Source organism: Sphaeramia orbicularis, chromosome 18 (genome assembly GCF_902148855.1).
Source record: "Sphaeramia orbicularis chromosome 18, fSphaOr1.1, whole genome shotgun sequence".
Taxonomy (NCBI): Eukaryota; Metazoa; Chordata; class Actinopteri; order Kurtiformes; family Apogonidae; genus Sphaeramia; species Sphaeramia orbicularis.
Genome location: NC_043974.1, coordinates 3,957,553 through 3,981,604, shown reverse-complemented (window position 1 = coordinate 3,981,604; position 24,052 = coordinate 3,957,553). Strand labels below are relative to the sequence as shown.

At 39.2% G+C, this 24,052-nt stretch overlaps 1 protein-coding gene and 1 long non-coding RNA gene across 2 annotated transcripts in view; both read left to right on the top strand.

Moving 5' to 3' along the window:
* exoc6b (exocyst complex component 6B) overlaps positions 1-24,052 on the top strand; it is a 252,990-nt gene that overhangs the window by 206,973 nt on the left and 21,965 nt on the right.
* Positions 4,849-12,170, top strand: LOC115438530 (uncharacterized). The gene is made up of 3 exons (XR_003938097.1): positions 4,849-4,858; positions 5,497-5,508; positions 12,049-12,170. It is a non-coding gene; the product is annotated as an uncharacterized LOC115438530 (long non-coding RNA).

Here is a 24,052-nt window from a genome sequence, read left to right as displayed (position 1 = left end):
ACTTTGACAGCTCTGATATAAAGACATTTACACACTTTATGCGCAGACATTTGCAGCTCACGTTGACTTTTGCACCGTTTGTAGTGTTGTCACGTAGTGTGTGCAACAGTCAGGTGTTGTTTTCCTCCTGCAGAAGGAGCTGTGGACTTCACTCCAGCACAGTATGAAGAAACAAAAAAACAAGAAAAAACCCGTTTGTCCGGAGCAGGTCAATCCATCATTGGAACAGGAAGCCTTCACTTGATTCAGTCGCTGTTTGTTTGTCATTTCATTGTTTCCCAGCTGAGTGCACATGCTACTTAACGCTCTGGTTTCCCGTCAGTCGCCTGCATTCGCCAAAAGAAATGAAATACCCCTGCAGGAAATTATGCCCTGAGGACATATATCGTCCACAATCTTCATTGTTTTACCTGTCGCGGTCAATGCATTTTTAATTAGATATCTCAGCTCAGTTCTGGTGATTTATTTCAAAGCCTGTCCACCTTTTGTTCAACTTCACATAGAGTTTAGAGAGAATGGAGCAAAAAATGTAGACAGTTTTGAGTGTTAGTGCATTAGTTCAGTGTGATTTTCTTCATTCATTAACGACACAAACGTCCATATCTGACACATAGCAGTCATTCATCCTGTGTGGATGAATAGGGGTGTGCGAAAATATCGGTTCTGCAATATATTGCGATATTTCATTTCACAATACTGTATTGATATTAAAAAGTACTGTATCGATATTTTTAGGTATCTGTTCAACTGCAGATATGGTGGAGGTTCATTTTTGTTTTTTGGTGTTCTTTATTGTATATATCTTATTTATTATTATTTAACACTGTTTTATTAAATAATGGTTATTCGAATCATCCTAAAAGCACTTTTTACTGTCTGAGAGGCAGATGGTAGTTCCTTTGTTGGGATTGCACAAAAATAATATTATGATGTTAGTTCTGAACCAATAGAATATGAACATTTGAGCAGGATCTTAAACTGTAATGTCTGTAAAACAGAATTTAAGTTTTAACAGAGGAAATTTTTTGTGATATAACATTAGATCCTGTGATCAAATAAAAATGTGTTTAGTATTTGTGCGTATTTCTGGTGTAATTCAATTCTTCAAGGAAATAATCATTTAAAACTAGAAGCACTCGGAGAGCGCAGACCTCCGCCAAGGCTGATCAGTGGGCCCCCCCGTGGGCCCCCCCGTGGGCCCCCCCGTGGGCCCCCCCGCCCCCGAATACCACCAAAATTTAATCATTTCTTCCTTATCCCATTTCCAACAAACCCTGAAAATTTCATCCTTATCTGTCCACAACTTTTTGAGTTATGTTACACACTAACGGACAGACAAACAAACAGACAGACAGACAAACAAACAAACAAACAAACAAACAAACCCTGGCAAAAACATAACCTCCTTGGCGGAGGTAAAAAAATAAACAAAAAATTGCCTTAACAGTATCATGATATATGGTGATATATCGTATCGTGATTCTAGTGTTGTGATTTGTATCGTATCGCCACATTCTTGCCAATACACAGCCCTGTGAATGAATAGAAGAAGTATGATGAGAAAAGATCAGGCTTCTTTTTAAAGAGTTATCGAGTTTTTACTCCACTTTTTCTTTCTGAAGTTTTTGTTTTTTACCACTGAAAAATACCACACAGTACAAAAAAGGCTCAGCCAAACACTGAAACCAATAAAAGTTTAACTAAAAAGGCAAACCCACTTGAGAAACTAAATGCAAATAAAGTGAAATTGGAAGTAAACGCCAAAAAGAAAGTATAAACTAATGAATAGGGCTGTATTGGCAAGAATCTGGCGGAGCAATACAAATCACAATACTAGGATCACAATATGATATATCACGATATATCGCAATACTGTCCATATGGCAATATTTTTTGTTTCGTTTCTTTTTTAAAAGATTATTTTCTGGGAAAACTAGTAGTGCAGCATTTGGATAAACAAAGTTTTACCATGCGGCTTTACCAGGAAAAAAAAAATAAAAAAAAACACACACAAATAAAATAAATAAATAATGTTTTACAGACATTACAGTTTCAGATCCTGCGTAAATGTGTCTGTGTGTGTTAGCGTCAGTGTGCGTTAGTATCAGTGTGTGTTAGCGTCAGTGTGTTAGCATCAGTGTGTGTTATCGTCAGTGTGTGTTAGCGTTGATGTTTGTTAGCATCAGTGTGTGTTAGCATCGGCATGTGTTAGCATCAGTGTGAGTTAGCATCAGTAAGTGTTAGCATCAGTGTGTGTTATCGTCAGTGTGTGTTAGCGTTGATGTGTGTTAGCATCGATGTGTGTTAGCGTGGACTCTGCGCAGATGTGTCCATGCATTTGTTGTGAACTCATACTGTTCGCAGCCATGTTTGTGTGTGTTAGCATCAGTGTGTTATCGTCAGTGTGTGTTTGCATCAGTGTGTGTTATCGTCAGTGTGTGTTTGCGTCAGTGTGTGTTTGCATCAGTGTGTGTTATCATTAGTGTGTGTAAGCGTCGATGTTTGTTAGCATCAGTGTGTGTTAGCGTGGACTCTGCGCAGACGTGTCCATGCATTCGTTGTGAACTCAGACTGTTCGCAGCCATGTTTGTGTGTGTCGGCCTCTTGTCTGCGTGTCCCCTTCTCCCAATAGATCGGCGGGCGAGCATTTAGATGTCCGTCTGCTGCTCATCCTCCCTTCGCCCTCTTTCTTCTCCGCTCATCCCGCTCTTTCACCCCTCTCCACTCCTCTATTCATCCCCCCTTCTGTGTCCGGTCAAATGCTTGAAGGGAAGTGTCAGCCTCCCGAGGAGAGCGGGGGGGACACGGACCACCCTGAACGTCCGTTTCAGCGGCCCTATCACTTTCACCTGACTGCACTCTTTCACTCGCCATCCCTCGCTTTCTGCTCCGCTCCGTCAACATTTTCACGCATTCATGTCTCGCCAGAACTTTTGAGACTGGCTCTTCAGTCCGACTCCTCGTCCTCGCCTGGGTTTCTGCGCGTTCCCTCGTCCCTTCCCTCTGTTTCTCTCCTCTTTCCTCATCTGTCTGCATCTGGTGCAGAGTTAGCGGGTCAAAGGTCGTCCTGCTGCTGCTGCGTCTGAGCGTGTGCGCCGCTCCGCCGCTCATCCCCGTCTTGTCAGCAGTCCCTTTCCTGAACCCGACCCGTCACACACACACTGTGACCGCAGGCAGAAGGAATGTGACGGCGGCAGATTTCTCTGTCTCCGTCCGACTCTCTGACCCCGTCTATCTCTTCCTGTCCTCCGTCTCACCTCCGGCTACACTTCACCTCACCTCCGCCTGCTTTTCCGAGTACACCCTCAGCCTCCGATGGTTTTTTCTCAGCATATTCAGCGCCCTTCCCAGCATCGCTTCTGCCAAAAGGAGCTGCAAAGGCCAAGCTTAGAAAGGTTTTGCATTTTCATTAACAGGGGTGTAAGAAAATATCAGTATCGCAATATATCACGATATTTCACTTCACGATACTGTATCAATATTAAAAAGTACTGTATTGATATTTTTAGGTATTTATTCAAATGCAGACATGGCAGAGGTTCATTTTTGTTTGAGTTTTTCCAGCTCTTTTATTTCTATATTCACATGGGTATTTTGTTCTGTTGTTTGTTTACTATAAAGTACTATTGTGATATAGCAGGTCATAAATGTAGTTTTTTGAAATTGATAATGCTGTTTTGTTAAAGCATGGAGAATTTAAGCATCCTAAAAGCACTTTTTACTGTCTGAAAGAGGTAATTGTTTTTTTGTTTTGTTTTTTTTATTAGGAATGTACAAAAATAATGTTCTGATGTTGGATGATTCAGGGACTGAACACTATGGATTCTTTTCGCAATAGAATATGAACATTTAAGCAGGATCTGAAACTGTAATGTCTGTAAAACATTATTTATTTATTTATTTATTTGTGTGGGTTTTTTTGTACTGGTAAAGCCATGTGTTAAAACTTTATTTATCCAAATGCTGCACTATAAGTTTTTCCAGGAAATAACCTTTTAAAAAAAGGAACAAAGCAAAAAATATCGCCTTGTTAAAAGTATCATGATATATTGTATTTTGTTCCCAGTATTGTGATTTGCATTGTATCACCAGATGTTTGCCGATACACAGCCCTAGTTCAAACTGTCTTTAACAGATCAGATACAGGTCACATACGGGTAAAAAAAATCTGATTTTTGCCACATTTGTCTGCATCTGAACCAAAGTTATTATCGTTAACGAAAACTAACGAAATGACGAAAACTAGAATTGAAAAAACATTTTTGCTAACTGAAATAAATTTTAAAAACTATAATTCAAATAAAAAACGATAACTAACTGAAACTGTATTGTGTGTTTACAAAACTAACTAAAATGGATAAAAATTATGAATAAAATTCCCCTCGTTTTCATCTTTGTCGATGTCAGATTGATACAAAATTTATTTATTTCGCTCTAGCAATTTTAGCTAGCGGCACCATACAGCACGTCACTTGTGGTTTCCAGTTGTCTTCTGGTCCCCACTCTAAACATGGAGACTAAAGTTGGGAGAACGCAGCAGAGTCCTGTCTGGGATTTATTTGAATACGACGGAGAAGAAGAGAAAAGAGATGACAAAACTAAAACTAAGCTAAAACTCAGCATTTAGAAAAAAACGAAAACTAATTAAAACTAGCAAACCTGCTCAAAAAACAAATTAAAACTAACTGAATTAGAGGGAAAAAAAGTCAAAACTAAATAAAACTAAACTAGAATGAAAAATCCCCAAACTATTAGAACCTTGATGTGAACGCAGCCTTAGTTTCAGTAACACATTGGTTTGTTCTGACCTGCTCCATCCTCTGAGATTCCATCTACATAAGGCCAAACCAGGACTTCTGTTTTTTTTTTTTTTTGTTTGTTTTTTTCCTTTTTAAGAGCACACTGAGCACAAAAAGATCTTAATACAAACATCCAGTGTGGACTGAGTGCAGTGTAAGGTCAGTGGGATAAGTGTTGGTGCCAGGGAGGGGTGAGAACGAGCTGTTAGAGCCTCAAAACACCCTTATCTGATCACACACACAAAGATGCCTCTTCTCTTCCTATATGAACATTAAATACGACTGCACACACACACACACACACAGTTGCAGAAATGTGACTTAAGATAACGCAGCAAAAAATAGTCCCCGCTCAAGATGTGTGTGTCCATATTTGCAGATTTATGAGTCCGTATTTACATGGGAGAGGTCAGCGTGTGTGTGCGTTGGTGTGTTTCTCGGCCCCTGTCTCAACTTCCTGTCCCGTCTGTGACTAGCCAACTTATCGGCATGACAACAGGTCAGCCGGTGGTCACGGCAACAGAGCTATTCAGCAACCTGATTGGACCGGGTGGGGAGTGGTGCTGCGCCACTTCCCATCAATGGTCATGTAGCGGTCAGGATTTAGACAGAGGACCAACGGTCGAGGTGTTCAGAGTTTACAATATCAGAGTTCTTTTGGGTGTAAATATGGACTGAGACCAGCGTATGTGTTTAGTTCATCCATTTGGTTTTGGATTTCAGTTTTTCTTTAGTTTTCTGTACGTTTTCTGTGTAGATAAGCATTTTTATTTTTGTTTTGGGAGTAAAGGAATTGAACTGAAGGAGCCAATCACACTAATTAATTAATACCTTTTAGTTTAGTTTTTTTGTAGTTTCAGTGTTCAAGGGTTAGGGGCTGAAACATTCCTCTACGAAATGGGACAACGCTTCACAACCTGTTACATCATCATCAGTCAATGATGCCATTATAAACAGATGTGACAACTTTGTTTCCAGTATTCCCCATGTCCTCAGCAGCTGGAACCATCTCTGTTCCACATGCTTTGGGCATCTTTTTACATCTGTCACCTATAAACCGCAGAAATGCGATCTATAACACATTGAAACAGCATTAAACGGACAATCAAATGATCAAGTTGTTTACAAAGAAAATCCGTACATTTGTGTGTTTCTTTGGTCAGTGTTGCACTTTTTTGCTGTGTTTACGTCCATCTGACCAATGATTAGAACAGAATTATGGAAAATTTCTCCTACCCCTCTGTTCGTAGTGGGGTCCTGAAATATCTAAAAATTACACTGAAGATTTTAAGAATCAGTGTAGTTCAGGTGCTTCATACAGACCAGAACGATTTGAAGAGGGTCAGATCAGTAAAATAGCATCAGAATAACCTATAAACAATGACAACTGCACATTTTATGAAAATGTTTAAATTTATAAACTATGTGAAATATGAACAACCTCAAATGTCTTCAAAGAACTAAGTGCAATTGTACCAATATTCTGTCTGTTACTCAATATTTTGTGTATTTGTAAATCCACTGTGATCTGTACGTTATAATGAACATGTCGAAATGATAAACATATGAAAATTGTAGTTATTTTTCTAAAGACATTTTATTTTTAAGAAAACTTTGTAGATGTAAACATTTGCATAATGTAAATTCTACTTTTTTTTTTTTTTAATTTTTTAACTGTTATTATTTTGATGGTTCAGTCCACTTTAGATCGTATTTGGCTGAATGTGTAACCTGAACTAAAAATGAGTTAGAACCCCCACCCCCACCCCCCCACCCGCTCTAGTAGGAAACTGAAATAGACATACACAAGATCAATGTATCAAATATATAAGAACAGTAAAAATAATAACGTGTCATTACAACAATAACAACTATTAACCTGCACAGGAGCTGCTGTAGCAGACACCGTCCTGGTTTACTGTCTTACAAAACATAATTGTAGTCTTTTTGAATTCATTTTTGTGAGAGCGCAGACCTCCGCCTTGACGAGTACTTTTCTACAGGGTGTATCAAAAAAAAAACTATACATTTTGAAAAATTACCCCCAGTTCCACATTTGATAATTTTTTGAATTTTCTTTCATGGACGTCGGTAGGTAGGGGATTGGTGGATATTTGTCCAAATTTACAGACCCAGGTTTTCATGCATGAGTGAGCAGGGGACAATTGTGCAAGAATGGCACTGAGGACAGGCCAAATTAGGGTTAGGGTTAGCATTAAGGTTAGGATTAGGGTTAGGGTTAACCTAACCCCAACCCTAACTTGTCCTGTCCTCAGTGACATTTTCAGGCCTAAACAAGTTGAAATCACTTTGAAAGGCAGGAACGGCTGCCATGGGTAAAGAAATGAAACTGACATGGTGTCCGAAGTGTTAATGCTGTAACCTGGCAATTTGGTGGAAAACCAGATGGATGCCCATTGGCCCCTCCCACTGGCCCCTCCCATGACCTTTGATTGGATTTAAATCCCACCGCTACTTTGCACAAACCAGTTTTAACTTGAATTGTGCAATTGTCCCCTGCTCACTCATGCATGTAAACCTGGGTTTGTAAATTTGGACAAATACCCACCAATCCCCTACCTACTGACGTCCAGAAAAGAAAATTCCAAAAATTATCAAATGCGGAACTGGGGGTAATTTTTCAAAATGTATAGTTTATTTTTTTGATACACCGTATAGATTTTTTCTCAGGGACTTCAGGTAAGAAAATCTTTCACCAGGCTTGAATTTTAGATTGAATAAAATTTACTTTTCGTTAATGTTCAGGGGGTTAAATTTGCATTCAAAGTGGCGAATAATAATAATAATAATAATAATAATAATAATAATAATATTATTATTATTATTATTATTATTATTATTATTATTATTATTATATAGAAACAGAACCATGCAGTTTTAATTGGCCCTCACCAGGTTCGGGCCTAATTATAATAATAATACTAATACGAATGATAATAATAATAATGCCCTGCTTTACACACACACAGTGACACAGTGATGTTTCGGGTTAATAAATGGCTTAGTCTGGTGAAAATACAGATGCTGATGCTCACACTCCCACATAATAAGTGCTGTCACACACACACACACACACACACACACACAGTCACATGTTTTGACACACATACAGTGACCATGCGGTGACCGGGTCAGGTCATTGTTCTGCGTTATCAGTCTTGACCTCTCCGCTAGGCTCCCCGATATGACCTGCATCTACACCCCTTCCTGTGTGTGTGTGTGTGTGTGTGTGTGTGTGTGTGTGTAGTCATTTCATAGTGGAACCAAAATGTTAAAACTCTTAAACAAGCTCTCACCTTTCAGCTGTTTCCTGTTTTGTTTTTTTTGTTTTTTTCCCATGGAGACAGTGAAGGATGTGTTTCATTTCAGGGTGCAGTGTAATATCGTCAAACACTCATCTCATTTTTCTGTGTCTGCAAATTAGATTTCCATTCATAAACAAATATTCTTTCTGAAGGTGAAACCCAGGTGTATTTAAAATTAGCACTGTGAGTGGATCTAAATGTGTTTGTTGTGGTGTGTGTGATGAGAGGAACAGTGTGGTTTATTACATCGTATCAGCTTTGTTCGATGATCGTCTGTCAAAATGATAACATCGTATTCTCTGTAAGACAACTTAAGGAATGTGAGTGCACAGATGATCGGACACTGTATAAGAAGACAAAACAATGTCTTTGTTCTTTAAAATATCCAGAGAAAATCCTGCTGTTCAAACATGTGCAGGTCTTCAGAGGAAAGAAGCCCTGGGAGGTGTCACCAGTGTTCCCAGTGTTTGCTCCTGGAGGATTCTGTTGGTTTCTGTAAATTGGCTTGAGAGTCTGGTTTCAAACAGCTCTATATGTAAAGTGTCTTGAGATAACTTTTGTTCTGATTTGGTGCTATATAGAGGGTATGCACATACGTCCCTTCCCCCCAGGCCACGCCCCTCTCAGTCAGACTGAGTGTCTTAAACCAACCTGCTCAACATGACGGAGTATAGCAGTAAACACAGCCTGAGAAAAGGGGAAATGTGGAATATGAACTTAAATGAAGGACAGTTGGACTGGACATGGATCTGTACAAGCTACCAAAGAACAAGTGGTCCATGAACACTGACATGTGGACACACACGGAGGATCCAGACCTGATCCAGGGGGGAGGGGATCAGCGCTATTTGGACCTGAAACAAATATACGTGGTTTCATCAGGACTGACAACCAGGGTCCAAAACTAGGGCCCAGAACCAGCTGATCCAAAGGGTCCAGAACTAGGGCCCAGAACCAACTGATCCAAAGGCTCCAAAACTAGGGCCCAGAACCAGCTGATCCAAAGGCTCCAAAACTAGGGCCCAGAACCAGCTGATCCAAAGGCTCCAAAACTGGGGTCCAGAACCAGCTGATCCAAAGGCTCCAAAACTAGGGCCCAGAACCAGCTGATCCAAAGGCTCCAAAACTAGGGCCCAGAACCAGCTGATCCAAAGGCTCCAAAACTGGGGTCCAGAACCAGCTGATCCAAAGGCTCCAAAACTAGGGCCCAGAACCAGCTGATCCAAAGGCTCCAAAACTAGGGCCCAGAACCAGCTGATCCAAAGGCTCCAAAACTGGGGTCCAGAACCAGCTGATCCAAAGGTCATTTCCAGTAGACTGTGGACTGACACCAGTGAATATATGCAGGATCTACTGGGACTGAGGAGATTTACTGAGTCTAGTTCAGATCCAGTCCTTTATCCAACACAGATACTACTGCTGTGGACCAGCAGGGCACCACTGCATTCTGGGAAATTAGCAGATTTACACCACCTGGTTTTAAATTAACACATTATTCTGATAATATTATGGCTTTATTGCCAGAATATGACGACTTTAATCTCATAAACGAATGACATTTTTGTTAAATTATGATTTTTGGAGGTGGAGGTGGTGTCTGGGGAGAGGGAAGTCTGGGCATCCCTGCTTAGACTGTTGCCCCCGCAACCCGGCCCCGGATGAAGCGGAAGATGATGGATGGATGGATGGATGGATGGACTTTATTCTCATAACATTGTGATTCTTTTTGTATTTGACTTTATTCTCATAAAATTACAGGTTTTATATCGATATTTTATGTCTTTATTCTGGTAGTGACCAGTGTTTTTCTTTTCTTCTGTGGTCCTAATACTCCATCGTAGCTTTATTCTCCATTTCCCCCATATTTGAAAAACTGGGTTAGCCTCAGTTTCAGTTAGTTTACTCATCATGGTTCACAAGGTTCAGAATCACAAAATGAAGACAAAAACCATGAAAGATCTGATCATGAAACCAAGAGCTTTACTGAGAACTAACATTAGCCAAAACAATAGGTCATTTCAGGTCTGATTGGACCCAAAAATACAGCAGAAATGAATGTTAGCTGACACCAAACAGGATCCACAGATCTAGGTTTGGTTTCCTGGATTTGTGGATCCATCTACTTCTCTTTTCTTTGTCTTTCAGTGTCTGTAAAACAATAGCTCTGACTGCTTTTCAAACCTGTTCATACAATCAGTCACACAACAGCTCTTCCCCATTTTTTATTAAATATTGTTCTTCAGTTTAGACAGTATTGAAGCCAACGCTGTCACTCGTCTCCCACTTTCTGACACTCAGTGGGCGGAACCGCGGTGACTTCCGCTAGCGCTGACGTCACATTCATGCCCTCTGTGTGTTCACGGTCTGAGTCGTTTCAGTCTTCATATCTTTCACCCACTCATACTATCTTTAAACTATCTGATCCACTCCCATTTTGTTTATCTCTAAAGTTTAACTGTTGGCCACCAGATGTTTTCTTCTTCCATAAAAGTCCATTAGAGCGGTGACTGGTTTTCCCATCACACTTGTTAAAGTTCCGTCAGAGTTTCTGATTGGCTGCCTCCGACCCATGTGATGCGTATGGGCTTTTTTTGGGGGGCGGGGGTGAGCACCGCTGCTGCTCCACTGGCTTCACTGAAGTCAACTCTGAGAAGTGTGTGAACCCAGGGTGAACTCTGTAAACTACCCGTTCCTGAATTAACCTTTGAAAAGTGTCTGGACCCAAACTGACTTTAAAAAAGTGGCCGAGCTCCAAATTGACCTTTTTAAAGAAGCGCTGGCGTCTAAATGGAGCTGGTGGCGCTTGTTTTGGTGGGCCTGTTTGTTTTGGAGTCTTCTGTCTTTATTTGCTTTATCAGCGCTCGGAGCAGCTCCCAGCAGGCCTCTGTGACTTCAGCTTGCACTCGTTTATCGTCTCCCTGCTTCTCACTCACTCCTTCTTCCTCCTCCGTAACATCTAGTTAGCCTCGGCCTGACCTCCCGCACCGCTCCCTCCTTTCCCTTTCTCCTCCAGTCCTGTAATATTTCCCTAATCATTCTTTCTGAGTTTTCTCTCGTCCCTCTCATTTACTTCCTCTCGTTCTTCTCTCTCTCTCTCTCTCTCTCTCTCTCTCTCCCACTCTGTCTATGTCCGTCTATGTCTCTCGGCCTCCCTCTCTCCGTCTGTGTAGTGTCTAATTGACAGCGTAGACCCCTGGTTGAACCACTCTCCTCTCCTCTTTGTTTTTTTCTTTTTTTTTTCCATTTCAACCCTCGCACTATTTTTTTTTTTTCTTAAAAGAGGGTCGCCTAACTTTTCTGTCACCGCTGACAAAGAGCAAGGGAGGATGGGAAAGGGTGAGAGATGGAGTACAAGGGGGAATGATGGGGAGGAAGAAAAGGAGACAAGAGGACAAACTGTAAGTAACTTATGTAAGAAAGGTAGCGCAGAGTTCAGTGACGTGTGGATGTAAATAACAAGTCACTGAGCAGTCGCACTCTAAGGCTGCGCTCACACTGTAGGCAAATGTGGTCCAAATCTGATTTTTACACCCATATGTGACCTGGGTATGAGCTGTTAAAGACAGTTTGAATGGCACTAATCTGACCCAGACCACTTTCATATGTGGTCCTGAATCTGACCCATACTACTTTCATATGTGGTCCTAAATCTGACCTGGACTACTTTCATATGTGGTCCTAAATCTGACCCAGACCACTTTCATATGTGGTCCAAAATCTGACCCAGACCACTTTCATATGTGGTCCAAAATCTGACCCAGACCACTTTCATATGTGGTCCAAAATCTGACCCGGACTACTTTCATATGTGGTCCTGAATCTGATACATATCTGATATTTTCCAATGTGACTTCAGTCTGAACGTCCAGGTCACATTTATCTGACCTTTACATCATTGAAATGTGTCAAACGTCACAATTCAGGGTCACATCCAGTTCAGACTTAAAACTGACAGAAGTCACATTTAATGTAGAATATGAACCAACACACAAAAAAATCGGATTTCGCCAAAAAATCCGAATTGTGCATTAAGACCTGCTGTGTGAACGGAGCCTTAGATCCTAGTTGGAAATGGTTCCAAATTCTCCTGAATTGCAGGATGTCATAAACACGTCCATCTCAGTTCTTTTCACTTGGTCCTAATTTTTTCCGAATTTCAGTTGCTTCAAAGTGAACTAAGCATTTTTCAGACACCACAAAGTTACACTCATATGTCAGGACCTGCCTAATGGACCTAATGTTCAATTGAGCCATATTTGATGTTTCCAGTGTCCTGCAAAAATAACTGACATTGACTTGAAAACACTATAATATTAAATAACATCATCCTTAGATGGTGGTGACAACTAGTTTAAAGCATCTTGTGTGGAGGGAAGACACCTTAATGCTCACACAAGATAAAAGTTCAAAGGTTAAGGTGAGCAGAAGAAGTGCTTCTGTCTGTCACTGTGGAGAACAGATAGTTTTATCTGCCCTCTGAACTCCAATGGGGATTTAACAACAGCTTGAACCAAAGGTCAAAGCCCAGAGCCAACGGCTGCCAATCAAACTCCACTCTGACATCAGTCAAATAAAAGGAACAGACCGATCTGGAGGAAAAATTAAGCTGAAACATCTTGACATGTGTCCATCACGGTGGTCGTCTCTCCTCCCTCTGTCTTACCTTTTGGAAAAAACATGTGAATCGGACTTCACTAAAAGCAGACAGAGGTTTTCAGCTCATCAGTCATCCGTCCAAACCACGTCTGGGCCTTGTTTTGATTCTGTCTTTGACTCTGCACTGGATTTGGAGTTTGACAGGCCATTAAACGGACAAAGTCTGACTCTTTGGACACAAGATTGTTGTATACCACAGACTTTTGAGGCATTTTACAATTACAAAAATACATTTTAGATACATTTTACTAAAATATATTAATTTTAATGACACTAAAATTCAGTTTTATCCTTGCATATGAAACAAAAACAGTTTGATTTAGATTAGCAACTCAATCAGCCACTGTGACTGTGTTGACTGTTGAAGGTGTATCTGTAATAAATTGCAATAAAAATGGAGTAAAAAAAAACAAAACACTGTAGCCTACGTTGTGAGGGGGGAGGTAAAAAGGTATGTTTTCTGACCATTTTTTTATAGTGTACTAATAAATAGAATATTATTCTTTTGTTTCTAAGACAGCACCTGCCTCTTCTCTTTCTCTCTTTTTTGTTTTTGTGCATTTCTTAAAGTTTATAACTGAGTACTTTTACTCAGCTCCTCCACTTAAGTATAAATCTGAGTTCCTTGCACTTTATTTCCATTTTTTGCAGCTTTATCCTTCTACTCCCCGAGATCTCAGAGGTAAAAAGTGTACATTTTATTCCACTTCACATGAGCCCTGCAGGTCTCTGCATTCATGTCTGCTAACTTTGGACGTCCTATTCATAAGCACACAGAAGACATACTGAAAAAGGCATGGATTCGGTTTACTAAACTGAGAGTCACTAATCTATTCAAACGTATGCTCATGTGCAGGTACATCTGTTTGTCTTTACAAAACCGAAGGACTAATGCAGAAGATAACGTCCCCAAAAACAAACATGCTTGTATGTTGGGGAACGGTTGAACAGAGCAGTAGAGACAGATTCACTGAATAATCATGTGTCTCCATGTGTGGACTGATAAAAAGACGGATTCACGACTTAATACAAGAAACAAACATAAATGACGCATTACAGGAAACAATGATGAAAACACCAGCTGCAGAAAGACAATATTACACGAAGGTTTTGACAAATGTGGGAGAAACATGATGATTCAGTATGATTCAGATCAGAGATTAACTCAAAACAGAAGTCAGCTTTAGGTTTAGACAAATATCTGCCGTCGGTTCTATCGGCGCCTCGGAGGTCATATTAGAATATATGACACACTGTGTAACTGGCAGAATGAAATCACAACGATAATGAAAACAGATGGGTGTACTGGCTGGACATGGTCTTTAGCTCATGTTCTGACCGTTTGCTTTAAAAGTTGCGAGTCCTTTGGATGGAACCCCGTCGACTGTGTGATGTTTGATAAGGATGGAACCGAACAAACTCCAGGGGTCCATTTTCAACACAAACCTTCTGACAACCTTCAGGGAAAAAAAGGATTTTACACTTAACCCCAGACCCAGCTCTTGACCTGTAGAATCCCCAAAGGTCAAAGGTCATCTGTGCAGGTTATCAGAGGCCGTGCTGCTGCTGCTGCTGCAGCTACTGGGTTCCTCTCCGTTCCACTTCGACTCACGCTCCGGCGCACAAACAAAAGCAGCTTCTCCTCACACTGTAATCGTTCCCATGCATGTTTTTGTCCTTTTTCCAGCTTTGTTTTGTGTTTGTTGCTCATAAGTACGACGCTTCGACTCGTCCCCTGCAGCTTGAACAGTATCGCTCCATCTCCAGCTATGAATGGAATGAAGTGAGCTTGGATGTTTATCGCTGCGCTCATTTTTCTTTCTTACTGAAGGGCCAAAAATTAAATTAAAACCAAAAGCTTGTATCTTTGTACATCTGCCTGCAGCCTCATTTCTGCGACCGCAGCACGCTGCTGCCAAAACCCACAACACAGCCGAACCTCCACTGTGATACTCCGTCAGTGTACATACTGTACTTTATTAATCCACGCTGCTCCACATAATGAAACGCAGCAGATAAAATCATGGCACTTTATCGCTCCCTGTAGAATACTTCGCTTTTGTTCTCGTACGCAGAGGTCAGAGGTCGGCCACAGAACAGCACCGCTGCAGTCTCACTGGACTTGTTGCATGTATTTAGATGAAGTGGATACAAACAATAGAAAAGTACAATCAGCAGCAGACTTAAGCTAATAAACTGAAGTTCCATCTATTCCAGGGGTCTCAAACATGCAGCGGTTTCAGCATCATTCTTTATCCTTTTTTTTTTGGAGAGAAATGTTGAGTTGCAGTGCTTCAGTTTTTTCGTATTTATTTTCTGTTGATTTTCTGACGATAAAAGTGCAGTTTGTGACAAGGTTCTAATAGTTTTGGATTTTTCATTATAGTTTAGTTTTATTTAATTTTGACTTTTTTTTCTCTTATTCAGTTAGTGTGAATTAGTTTTTAGAGCAGGTTTGCTAGTTTTTATTAGTTTTGATTTTTTTCTAAGTGCTTAGTTTTAGTTTAGTTTTAGTATTAATTTTAGTTTAGTCGTCTCTTTTCTCTTCTTCTCAGTCGTCGTATTCAAATAAATCCCAGACAGGACTCTGCTGCTTTCTCCCAACTTTAGTCTCCATGTTTCCAGGTAGAGTGGGGACCAGAAGACAACTGGAAACCACAAGTGTCGTATGGTGTCACTGACTAAAATTGCTGGAGCAAAATAAATCGATTTCGAGTCAATCTGACGTTGACAAAGACGAAAATGAAGGGAATTTTATCCATAATTTTTATACATTTTAGGTAGTTTTGTAAACACACAATACAGTTTCAGTTAGTTATCGTTTTTTTCTTTTAATTATATTTTTTATATTTCAGTTCTAGTTTTCGTCATTTCGTTAGTTTTCGTTAACGATAATAACCTTGACCTGCACATGAGCATACATTTGAATAGATTAGTGACTTTTCATTAGACAGTTTAATAAACCATATCAGTATGTCTTCCATATGCTTATGAATAGGAAGTCCAAAGTTAGCAGGCATGAATTGTGACCTATAGCGCTCATGTGAAGTGGAATAAAATGTACACTTTTTACCTCTGAGATCAAGGGGAGTAGAAGGATAAAGCTGCAAAAACTGAAAATATGTATGTATCTTTATTTAGGTGGGACAGTGCACATTAATGAACATATTTATACATTCCATTTCAGTATAAGCATGTAAATATGCCGAAGTTAGTGCCAATGCTAATTTTCATCGGCAGTCCCCACTTAATAAATAACAGATCCGTGCAATAAAAAACAAAACAAAACCAAATACAGTGTAATAAGTGTAGTACAGAGCAAGACAGTGCAATATAGTACATGTCAAGGACTAAATAAATATTTACTACTTAAAGGACAATACAGTAGGGCTGTGCAATTAATCGAAATTCAATTACGATTTCGATTATTACACGCAACGATTACAAAAATTATGTAATCGAGAAAAAACGATTATTAATTTTGAGTTGTTTTAATTCACGCGCACGCAAGCTACCATGAGCTGCTCAGCCCCGCCCCCCTCTAAACTACAGCTGCCAGCTAGCCGGCAGGTCCACCCCACCAGGACAGTTGTACCTAGCGGTCTGGAAAAATGGCAGGAGAATCACAGCAGAAGTGCTGGTAAACAAAAAAGGCAAGTCAAATTCAATTGTATGGAATCACTTTGGGTTTGATGAAGAAGACGAAGAGCAAAAACACATCACGTGCAAAAAGTGTTTCATAGTTGTGTCCGCACCGACCGCTAACACAACAAACCTTTGTAACCATCTAAAGTTTAACCACCGCCACCTTTATCATAATCTTATGAAAAACTAAAACACATAAAAACAACTCCGTCTACAACTTCGTCCGCAATGCAATCTTCAGTTTCCGAATCTCTTTACGCTGCGACTCCCGTATTAACCTAACCCTGACCTGTATAACCCTAACGTATGTATTCTAGATGGCTGATGTATACAGAAGGCCTGAACTGAAACCTCACGGCACGCCACTGAATTTACTGTGTTTCATACTACATTGAACATACTTGAATTTATAATTTGCACTTTCCGTGAGGTTTTGTTTTTTTTTTTTTTTTTTTTATTGCTCCAGTTCTATGGCAAGTCTATAGCAGTTTAATTCCAGTGCACTATTTATTTACAAAAGGAAACATACTTGAATTTACAGTACACTTATTTGCATTCAAAGATTTTTTTGTTTCGTACAAAAGTGAACATACTTTGTTTTAGTGGTTAAAAGCTTTATTTATGTTTAAAGAGTATATTTTACATTGTTTTGCAAGAAAAAAATAAACAATTTTAAGGTTAACAAATAATCGTTTTTAATAATCGTGATTTCAATTATTGCTAAAATAATCGTGATTATTTTTTTTTTTCTATAATCGAGCAGCCCTACAATACAGTACAATACCTTACATTACAGTACAAAATGACATTTATGCCTATGTGTCAGAGATTATAATAAACATTCAGATATGTCTTTAAAGTGCTAGTGTTCACAAAATAAAGTGCAAAGACCTCAAATTTATACTTAAGTTGAGGAGTTGAGGAAAAGTACTCAGTTATAAACCAAAAAACCAAAGTAAAATCCAAATGTGTGTGGAGCAGATGGATGGCTGATTGACAGGTGATGGATGGGCGGGGACAGGCTGCAGAGCACATTTAAGTCCAGTGAAGGACGGGTGTTGAAACGGTCACTTTTCCCTGATAAGGGTCAGGCCCACTTTCCCTGCTTTTAGTGACCTTTGACCTCTTGCTCATCACCTTTAGACAAACATTAGGGGATCAGACAAAGACGGCAAGAGATGGAGCTGAAGAGTGTTTAAAAGCAACTGAATTATGAAACAATGGCGTCTTTAATATTTGATGTTTTTTTTCCTCTGTCCTCTGAAGATAAAGGGTCTTGGGTTCGTGGTGTTTGCTCACATATTTAGAGGCATTACATAATCACAGCCTGTGTGTGTGTGTGTGTGTGTGGAGTGTAAACATGATGAATTCTGGGTGACCCTTACGTTTGGCCATTAGAAACGGGAACACGGCAATTCCCTGACGGCCCCAAACAAATAAATCTTGCCTCCAGCCGGAATAACCATTAACAAGTCTGCTAAACACCGAGGGGGAGGGGGAGGAAGGGGGGGCGGTGAGGAGGAAAATAAAAGGAAAACAGTCATCGATGGAAAAACACCTTTAGAATTAGACGGAATGTGTGTGAATCTAATCAGATTTTCTGGTATTTTACCATCCATACAAATATTCAAAGCATAATTTTTCAATTTTGTGATTTTTTTAAAAACAATAATTTAAGGAAATACTAATTATAACTGACTTTTTTTTAATCAGTATGGCTCCTTATAAAAACTCCGTGGGGATAAAAAATGTTTAAACTTGCAGGGCTGTGTACTGGCAAGAACTCTATCAATACGATACAAATCACAATATTAGGATCACAATACGACATATCATGATACAGTAAAAAAGACAACTTTTTGTTTGTTTCTTTTTTTCAAATGATTATTTCCTTGAAAAATTGAATTACACCAGAAATCTGCACAAATACTAAACACATTTTTATTTGATCACAACAGGATCTAATGTTATATCACAAAATATTCCTGTGTTCAAACTGAAATTCTGTTTTACAGACATTCCAGTTTCAGATCCTGTTCAAATGTTCATATTCTATTAGTTCACAACTAACATCAGAACAGTATTTGAGTTCAGTCCCAACAAAGGAATGAACATCTGCCTCTCAGACAGTAAAAAGTGCTTTTAGGATGATTCAAGTAACCATTATTTAATAAAACAGTGTTAAATAATAACAAAGATATAAACAATAAAGAAAACCAAAAAACAAAAATGAACCTCCACAATATCTGCATTTGAATAAATACCTAAAAATATCGATACAGTACTTTTTAATATCAATGCAGTATTGTGAAATGAAATATTGTGATATATTGCAGAACCGATATTTTCTTACACCCCTAGTGTAACATACAGTTTTAGCAAAGAACATTATTTCTGTTTGATATTTTGTCTGGAGTTCATTTAGAAAGATGAAAAAATACTCAGAAAAAAAAAACAACTTAAAAATCACAATTAAATGTTTTGCCTCTAACATTTGTCTAATTCAAGTTAGTGTTTCACAAAGATTCTGAACCTAGTCTGACTCATCACAGCTGATCCGCACATTCACTTTTTTAATATTCTATCCTATACCAAGTGTTAAACCACAGTCTACCATGTTTTTCAGATGGATAGTCTTCAGACCTCTTCAAGACACTAATGTTTTGCAAACTGTTCACACCAGCTGCTCTGCGATTTTTGGGACAGTTGTGATATTTTTTTAATAAAAGATTGAAACAAGTGAAAAAGGATGCAGAAATAGTGATGGATTCAACATCACCTGGATGGTTGTCTGTGGTCTCTGTAGTTGCTTTTACATTGACCATTAAATTGCGCGAATATAACTTGTGCATAAACATTTGTCTAATGGAAAAACGACAATTTCGCCAAAACTCTTGTTTTTCAATTAAAGGTTTTTGCGCTGGCAAGAGGTGGTTTTTCAGGTGTAGCACAAATGGTGTCTCACGTAAAACTGCAATGGAAAGACCTTTTTAGACAACTAGAGTCACATGAATTAAAAAAAAAACGGATGTGAACTGAGGTTACAACAAGAGAAGAAGAAGAGTTTTAAAAGAAACCTGGCACAGTATGTGTGGACACACCAGGAAACTGATTCATTTTTTAATTTAGTACGAGATAGAGGGGTAATATATAATAATTATAATGAACATATCTGTAAATCAACACCATATTTATGTTCGTCACCATGTTTATGGAATGACTCCCCGTGTCACCTCGCCATAATAAACAAATCATCACATTTGTGATTTAATGGAAAAACCAACATTACGTAATTCTGTTTTTTCGACATTTAGTAAATATCGGTAAAGTTTCGCGCAGATGTCCAATGGAAAAGCGACTAGTGATTTTGATTTTTGTTTTTTATCCATGACTCTGATTTTCAGTGTTCTTCCTCTAAATGTCTGTAATATTTGTCCTGCTCTGACTGTAAATAATCATTTCCATCTACTGTCATCACATCTGAGGAAGAAAAGTCTACCATTAAACTACAGTGAAATATTAATGTTTTTAAACTGTATGGACATAAATATGTGGACACATCATGTCTCCAGCTGTCAGATGTCCTGTTCATGAGGATCAGACACACAAACATCAATATTATTAATCAATAGGACATCTATCCCATAATATCAAACTCTATTCTGACATTAGTCTGTATTGTTTTGGATTCCAGACCGCTGTTAGAACAGAAACACCTGGACTCAACGGGTCCACAGACTGATGGACACAGAGTGGAAACAACTGTATTTACATTGATTTATTCATTTTGTTGATTAATATATCCATTTTTGTTAATTTTTACCACCGCCAAGGAGGTTATGTTTTTGCCAGGGTTTGTTTGTTTGTTTGTTTGTCTGTCTGTTTGTTTGTCTGTCCGTTAGTGTGCAACATAACTCAAAAAGTTATGGACAGATTTGGATGAAATTTTCAGGGTTTGTTGGAAATGGGATAAGGAAGAAATGATTACATTTTGGTGGTGATCGGGGGTGGGTGGGCCCACGGGGGGGGCCACTGATCAGCCTTGGCGGAGGTCTGCGCTCTCCGAGTGCTTCTAGTGTTGATTGTTTTGGTCCTTCTTACTTATTTTTTGGATTATTTTGTTGATTATTTGTACTTTTTTTTATTATTTTGTTCATTTTGTTGATTGTTTGGGGGGGGGGGGGGGGGGTTAAACTCATTTTTTGATTATTTTGTTCATTTTGCTGATTATTTTGGTCTTTCTTATTCTTTTTTTGATTATTTTGTTCATTGTACATTTTTTTGATTATTTTGTTCATTTTGTTGATTATTTGTAAATGTTTTTATTAATGTATTGTTCATTTGTTGAGTGTTTTTTTTTTTTTTTTTTACTTATTTAGTTTTTATTATTTTGTTCATTTTGTTGATTATTTTGGTCGTTTTTACTTTTTTTTATTGTTTTGTTCATTTTGTTGATTATTTTGTACATTTTTTGATTATTTAGTTCTTTTTTACGAATTTTTCAACAAACCCAAACCAAATTAACCAATGCACTGATATTTATCCCATAATATGAAACTCTATTCTGACATTAGTCCTTATTGTTTTGGATCCCAGACCCCTGTTAGAACAGAAACACCTGGATTCAAGGGGTCCACAGACTTTATAGTGTCTGAGTTGGACAGTTGTGATCTGAGGAGAACGAGGTGCTCACATTCATCTGAGATCATTATCAAGTGTTTTAACCACAGTGTTTTGAATTATGAAATACCAATAGTCATACACGATACGCAAATATTTTGGTCGTGGATTTTTCTCTTCTGTGGTCTGTGAGTCATAACTTAATTTTGGACACCGCTGCAGAAGACGGAGGGGGGGGGGGGGGGGAGAAGCCCATTTAGTGGAGGAGGAATGAGGAAAAAAGTGAAATGTGAGGCTGACGCGTCACTTTGTTTCTGCGCTGCTCGTCCCTGTAGAAGAATGAGAGGAAGCAATAATCAGAGAGAGGGAGAGGAGACGGGAGCGATAGCACGGGGGAGGTCACAGCGAGGTGAGGGGGGGAGGGGGGGGCGAGACAGAGGGAGAAGTTCAGCGAGAGGTGAAGAGAGACCTGCCGAGTGTGTGTGTGTGGGTGAATCTGGGGTCAGGTGTGTGTGTGTGTGTGTGTGTGTCGGACTGGTTTTTTGGAAAGCTCCCACACTGACTTTTCTCTCCTTTTCCATTTCCATCAGTCTTTATCTGCCTCCTCCTCGTCTGTCCTCCCTTCTCCTTGCTCTTCTACTGCTTTTACCTTCATCTCTGCTTTTACCCTGATCAGTCCTGTTTTTTTTAGGAATAATTTAAACAAATAGTCTATATAACTGACACTTTTGTATCAATACTCCTACCTGTTGTTATAAATCCTGTATTTATAGACGTCCCAGAGCAGCAGTGCACCTGCAGAACATCTGTCCAGTCCAAACGGATCTGTTCACTGGTTATGAACACCAACACAACCATGGGATCCCAGTCTGTCTCGAAAACTACGAAAAATATTCCACTTCTAAAAGGAATCGTTTTATTTCTATCTTTATAGCACGAGTCAAACTCCAGTGTAAATGATCACAAAAACAGAATAAAGTTAATATTCAGAACTTAGTTTATATTAAAAGGTTTAAGGCAGGGCTGTCAAACTCATTGTAGTTCAGTTCCACATTCACCCCAGTATGATCTCCAGTGGGCCGAACCAGTGAAATAATAGCAGTGAAAAAGTAATGTTACATTATGGTAATGTTTACATCTACAACGTTTCCTTAAAAATCTGAATAACATGAACAACTTGAAATGTCTTAAGAAAAACAAGTGCAATTTTAACAGTGTTCTGCCTCAGTTTATCATTTACACGTGTGTTACAATTTACAATCACAATTACAAATACACCAAACATATAGTACCAGGTATAATATTGGTAAAATTGCATTTATTTATCTTAAGACATTTCAGGTTGTTCATATTTGTTCAGGTTATTCACATTTTTTGTAAAAGGATAGGTTATTAATGTAAACATTTTCATGTAATGTTACTTTTTTTCACTAAAACAAAGATAAAATCTGCAGTTGTCATTATTTCTAAGTTATTATGATACTGTTTTACTGATCTGACCCAATTGAGATCTGTATGTGGAACCTGAATTAAAATGACTTTTACACCATTGATTGTTAATATCCTCAGTGTAACTTTTTGAATTTCATAAATTGATCCCACGGGCTGGATTGGAACCTTTGGCGGGCCAGATTTGGCCCCCGGGCCGCATGTTTGACACCTGTGGGTTAAGGTCTCTTTATTATATATTTCTATGTTAGCATTAGCATGTCATGTAGCCCTTCAGCAGCAGTGATCTGCTATTGAACGACCAACTGCAGATCTTCATCAGTAATCTGGTCCACTGAGCAGAGGAAGAACCCATATGTATGCGTTTGGGTTTTGATGGTGGAAGCTGGCCTTGTTTTTACAGCGGCTCAGAGCAGATGACTTAGTTTTAGTTCTAGGACATGTTAGATGACTTCTTTACTGTCTAGAGTTAATATCCTGTTACCTAAAAAGTCCAGAGCATGCTTTAGTGGACACCATAGGAGAGGATGAGGATGGTATTCAGTTATTTTCAGTCTGCATCCACCACTAGATGTCACGAAGGCTCCGTTCACACACCAGGTCTAATGCACAATTTGGTTTTTTTGGTGAAATTTTTTTGTGTGTTGGTTCATATTATACATTAAATGCGACTTCTATCAGTTTTGAGTCTGAACTGAATGTGACCCTGAAGTGACCCACATGCACAAAAGAGGTCCTGATGGAATACGAGACCACGCAGACACACACTGTGTTTACAGAAGGAAATATGGTTTTCCTCCGCTCCGACCAACAACTGGGACGTTTGTCGCATTTCAATGACATAAAAGTCGGATAAATGCGACCTGGACGTTCAGACTGAAGTCACACTGGAAAATATCAGATACAGATCAGATTTAGGACCACATATGAAAGTGGTCCGGGTCAGATTTAGGACCGCATATGAAAGTGGTCCGGGTCAGATTTAGGACCGCATATGAAAGTGGTCCAGGTCAGATTTAGGACCACATATGAGAGTGGTCCGGGTCAGATTTAGGACCGCATATGAAAGTGGTCCGGGTCAGATTTAGGACCACATATGAGAGTGGTCCGGGTCAGATTTAGGACCACATATGAGAGTGGTCCGGGTCAGATTAGTGCTGTTCCATTTACACCAGATATATCTGCTTTCTCCTCTTCTTTTCCTCCCCCCTCCTCTTCTCCTCTTCCTCCTCTCCTCCTCTCCTTGTCTTCTCCTCCTCCTCCTCTCCTCCTTGTATTCTCCTCTTTTTTTACCTCCTTTTCTCTGTGTTTACCTGCTGACCTCCACTTCACCCAGATCTGCCTCACATTTGTTCTTCCTTTTCTCCTCCTCTCTTCCTCCTCCTTCTCCTCCCCTTCCTCCTCTCCTCCTCCTTGTATTCTCCTCTTTTTTTTGTACCTCCGTTTCTCTACATTTACCTGCTGACCTCCACTTCACCCAGATCTGCCTCACATTTGTTCTTCTTTTTTTTCCTCTCTTTTCTAAATTGTCATATCTCTTCTCATTTTTCCTTCTGT